Source organism: Rutidosis leptorrhynchoides, chromosome 1 (assembly GCF_046630445.1).
Source record: "Rutidosis leptorrhynchoides isolate AG116_Rl617_1_P2 chromosome 1, CSIRO_AGI_Rlap_v1, whole genome shotgun sequence".
Classification (NCBI taxonomy): Eukaryota; Viridiplantae; Streptophyta; class Magnoliopsida; order Asterales; family Asteraceae; genus Rutidosis; species Rutidosis leptorrhynchoides.
Window position 1 is genome coordinate 230,240,426 of NC_092333.1, and position 5,739 is coordinate 230,246,164.

Sequence of the window (5,739 nt, forward strand, 5' to 3'; positions counted from 1 at the left end):
TTGTTATAGTTATAGAAATTGAACCAAAGTTTGAATATGATTATTACCTTGTATTAGAATGATAACCTACTGTAAGAAACAAAGATTTCTTGAGGTTGGATGATCACCTTACAAGATTGGAAGTGAGCTAGCAAACTTGAAAGTATTCTTGATTTTATGTAACTAGAACTTGTAGAATATATGAAGAACACTTAGAACTTGAAGATAGAACTTGAGAGAGATCAATTAGATGAAGAAAATTGAAGAACGAAAGTGTTTGTAGGTGTTTTTGGTCGTTGGTGTATGGATTAGATATAAAGGATATGTAATTTTGTTTTCATGTAAATAAGTCATGAATGATTACTCATATTTTTGTAATTTTATGAGATATTTCATGCTAGTTGCCAAATGATGGTTCCCACATGTGTTAGGTGACTCACATGGGCTGCTAAGAGCTGATCATTGGAGTGTATATACCAATAGTACATACATCTAAAAGCTGTGTATTGTACGAGTACGAATACGGGTGCATACGAGTAGAATTGTTGATGAAACTGAACGAGGATGTAATTGTAAGCATTTTTGTTAAGTAGAAGTATTTTGATAAGTGTATTTAAGTCTTTCAAAAGTGTATAAATACATATTAAAACACTACATGTATATACATTTTAACTGAGTCGTTAAGTCATCGTTAGTCGTTACATGTAAGTGTTGTTTTGAAACCTTTAGGTTAACGATCTTGTTAAATGTTGTTAACCCAATGTTTATAATATCAAATGAGATTTTAAATTATTATATTATCATGATATTATCATGTATGAATATCTCTTAATATGATATATATATATACATTAAATGTCTTTACAACGATAATCGTTACATATATGTCTCGTTTAAAAATCATTAAGTTAGTAGTCTTATTTTTACATATGTAGTTCATTGTTAATATACTTAATGATATGCTTACTTATCATAGTATCATGTTAACTATATATATATATCCATATATATGTCATCATATAGTTTTTACAAGTTTTAACGTTCGTGAATCACCGGTCAACTTGGGTGGTCAATTGTCTATATGAAACATATTTTAATTAATCAAGTCTTAACAAGTTTGATTGCTTAACATGTTGGAAACATTTAATCATGTAAATATCAATCTCATTTAATATATATAAACATGGAAAAGTTCGGGTCACTACAGTACCTACCCGTTAAATAAATTTCGTCCCGAAATTTTAAGCTGTTGAAGGTGTTGACGAATCTTCTGGAAATAGATGCGGGTATTTCTTCTTCATTTGATATTCATGCTCCCAGGTGAACTCGGGTCCTCAACGAGCATTCCATCGAAACTTAACAATTGGTATCTTGTTTTGCTTAAGTCTTTTAACCTCACGATCCATTATTTCGACGGGTTCTTCGATGAATTGAAGTTTTTCGTTGATTTGGATTTCATCTAACGGAATAGTGAGATCTTCTTTAGCAAAACATTTCTTCAAATTCGAGACGTGAAAAGTGTTATGTACAGCCGCGAGTTGTTGAGGTAACTCAAGTCAGTAAGCTACTGGTCCGACACGATCAATAATCTTGAATGGTCCAATATACCTTGGATTTAATTTCCCTCGTTTACCAAATCGAACAACGCCTTTCCAAGGTGCAACTTTAAGCATGACCATCTCTCCAATTTCAAATTTTATATCTTTTCTTTTAATGTCAGCGTAGCTCTTTTGTCGACTTTGGGCGGTTTTCAACCGTTGTTGAATTTGGATGATCTTCTCGATAGTTTCTTGTATAATCTCCGGACCCGTAATCTGTCTATCCCCCACTTCACTCCAACAAATAGGAGACCTGCACTTTCTACCATAAAGTGCTTCAAACGGCGCCATCTCAATGCTTGAATGGTAGCTGTTGTTGTAGGAAAATTCTGCTAATGGTAGATGTCGATCCCAACTGTTTCCGAAATCAATAACACATGCTCGTAGCATATCTTCAAGTGTTTGTATCGTCCTTTCGCTCTGCCCATCAGTTTGTGGATGATAGGCAGTACTCATGTCTAGACGAGTTCCTAATGCTTGCTGTAATGTCTGTCAGAATCTTGAAATAAATCTGCCATCCCTATCAGAGATAATAGAGATTGGTATTCCATGTCTGGAGATGACTTCCTTCAAATACAGTCGTGCTAACTTCTCCATCTTGTCATCTTCTCTTATTGGCAGGAAGTGTGCTGATTTTGTGAGACGATCAACTATTACCCAAATAGTATCAAAACCACTTGCAGTCCTTGGCAATTTAGTGATGAAATCCATGGTAATGTTTTCCCATTTCCATTCTGGGATTTCGGGTTGTTGAAGTAGACCTGATAGTTTCTGATGCTCAGCTTTGACCTTAGAACACGTCAAACATTCTCCTACGTATTTAGCAACATCGGCTTTCATACCCGGCCACCAAAAATATTTCTTGAGATCCTTGTACATCTTCCCCGTTCCAGGATGTATTGAGTATCTGGTTTTATGAGCTTCTCTAAGTACCATTTCTCTCATATCTCCAAATTTTGGTACCCAAATCCTTTCAGCCCTATACCGGGTTCCGTCTTCCCGAATATTAAGATGTTTCTCCGATCCTTTGGGTATTTCTTCCTTTAAATTTCCCTCTTTTAAAACTCCTTGTTGCGCCTCCTTTATTTGAGTAGTAAGGTTATTATGAATCATTATATTCATAGATTTTACTCGAATGGGTTCTCTGTCCTTCCTGCTCAAGGCATCGGCTACCACATTTGCCTTCCCCGGGTGGTAACGAATCTCAAAGTCGTAATCATTCAATAATTCAATCCACCTACGCTGCCTCATATTCAGTTGTTTCTGATTAAATATGTGTTGAAGACTTTTGTGGTCGGTATATATAATACTTTTGACCCCATATAAGTAGTGCCTCCAAGTCTTTAATGCAAAAACAACCGCGCCTAATTCCAAATCATGCGTCGTATAATTTTGTTCGTGAATCTTCAATTGTCTAGACGCATAAGCAATCACCTTCGTTCGTTGCATTAATACACAACCGAGACCTTGCTTTGATGCGTCACAATAAATCACAAAATCATCATTCCCTTCAGGCAATGACAATATAGGTGCCGTAGTTAGCTTTTTCTTCAATAACTGAAACGCTTTCTCTTGTTCACCATTCCATTCAAATTTCTTCCCTTTATGCGTTAATGCAGTCAAGGGTTTTGCTATTCTGGAAAAGTCTTGGATGAACCTTCTGTAGTAACCAGCTAGTCCTAAAAACTGGCGTATGTGTTTCGTAGTTTTCGGGGTTTCCCACTTTTCAACAGTTTCTATCTTTGCCGGATCCACCTTAATACCTTCTTTGTTCACTATGTGACCGAGGAATTGAACTTCTTCCAACCAAAATGCACACTTTGAAAACTTAGCGTACAATTCTTCCTTCCTCAATACTTCTAACACCTTTCTCAAATGTTCACCATGTTCTTGGTCATTCTTTGAGTAAATAAGTATGTCATCAATGAAAACAATGACAAACTTGTCAAGGTATGGTCCACACACTCGGTTCATAAGGTCCATGAACACAGCTGGTGCATTAGTTAAACCAAACGGCATGACCATAAACTCGTAATGACCGTAACGTGTTCTGAAAGCAGTCTTTGGAATATCATCTTCTTTCACCCGCATTTGATGATACCCGGAACGTAAGTCAATCTTTGAATAAACAGACGAGCCTTGTAGTTGATCAAATAAGTCATCGATTCTTGGTAGTGGGTAGCGGTTCTTGATGGTAAGTTTGTTCAACTCTCGGTAGTCGATACACAACCTGAATGTACCATCTTTCTTCTTGACAAACAAAACAGGAGCTCCCCACGGTGATGTGCTTGGTCGAATGAAACCACGCTCTAAAAGTTCTTGTAATTGGCTTTGCAGTTCTTTCATCTCGCTGGGTGCGAGTCTGTAAGGAGCACGAGCTATTGGTGCAGCTCCTGGTACAAGATCTATTTGAAATTCAACGGATCGATGTGGGGGTAATCCCGGTAATTCTTTCGGAAATACATCGGGAAATTCTTTTGCAATGGGAACATCATTGATGCTCTTTTCTTCAGTTTGTACTTTCTCGACGTGTGCTAGAACAGCATAGCAACCTTTTCTTATTAGTTTTTGTGCCTTCAAATTACTAATAAGATGTAGCTTCGTGTTGCCCTTTTCTCCGTACACCATTAAGGGTTTTCCTTTTTCTCGTATAATGAGAATTGCATTTTTGTAACAAACGATCTCTGCTTTCACTTCTTTCAACCAGTCCATACCGATTATCACATCAAAACTCCCTAACTCTACTGGTATCAAATCAATCTTAAATGTTTCGCTAACCAGTTTAAGTTCTCGATTCCGACATATATTATCTGCTGAAATTAATTTACCATTTGCTAATTCGAGTAAAAATTTACTATCCAAAGGCGTCAATGGACAACTTAATTTAGCACAAAAATCTCTACTCATATAGCTTCTATCCGCACCCGAATCAAATAAAACGTAAGCAGATTTATTGTCAATAAGAAACGTACCCGTAACAAGCTCCGGGTCTTCCTGTGCCTCTGCCGCATTAATATTGAAAACTCTTCCGCGGCCTTGTCCATTCGTGTTCTCCTGGTTCGGGAAATTTCTAATAATGTGGCCCGGTTTTCCACATTTATAACAAACTACATTTGCATAACTTGCTCCGACACTACTTGCTCCGCCATTACTCGTTCCGACACCATTTGTTCCTTTCGTTCTATTAACCCCTGGTCCGTAGACCTCACACTTCGCCGCGCTATGACCATTTCTTTTACACTTGTTGCAAAATTTGGTGCAGAACCCCGAGTGATACTTTTCACACCTTTGGCATAGCTGCTTCTGATTATTGTTGTTGTTGCGGTTATTATTGTTGTTGGGATGGTTGTTGTAGTTGCTGTTGTTGTTGTTGTTGTTGTTGTTGTTGTTGTTGGGCCGTTTGTTGTAGTTGCGATTGATGTTGCGATTGTTGGGATAATTGTTGCGATTATTGTTGTAATTGCTGTTGTTGTTGTATTGGTGATTCTTATCACCGTTTTCCTCCCACTTTCTTTTGCCTTGCTTCACATTGGCCTCTTCAGCAGTCTGTTCTTTAATTCTTTCTTCAATCTGGTTCACTAGTTTGTGAGCCATTCTACATGCCTGTTGTATGGAGGCGGGCTCGTGTGAACTTATATCTTCTTGGATTCTTTCCGGTAATCCTTTCACAAATGCGTCGATCTTCTCTTCCTCATCTTCGAATGCTCCTGGACACAATAGGCACAATTCTGTGAATCGTCTTTCGTACGTGGTAATATCAAATCCTTGGGTTCGTAACCCTCTAAGTTCTGTCTTGAGCTTATTGACCTCGGTTCTGGGACGGTATTTCTCGTTCATCAAGTGCTTGAATGCTGACCACGGTAGTGCGTACGCATCGTCTTGTCCCACTTGCTCTAGATAGGTATTCCACCATGTTAACGCAGAACCTGTGAAGGTATGCGTAGCTTACTTCACTTTGTCCTCTTCAGTACACTTACTTATGGCAAACACCGATTCGACCTTCTCGGTCCACCGTTTCAATCCGATCGGTCCTTCGGTTCCATCAAATTCCAAAGGTTTGCAGGCAGTAAATTCTTTGTAGGTGCATCCTACACGATTTCCTGTACTGCTAGATCCAAGGTTATTGTTGGTATGTAGCGCAGCCTGTACTGCGGCTATGTTT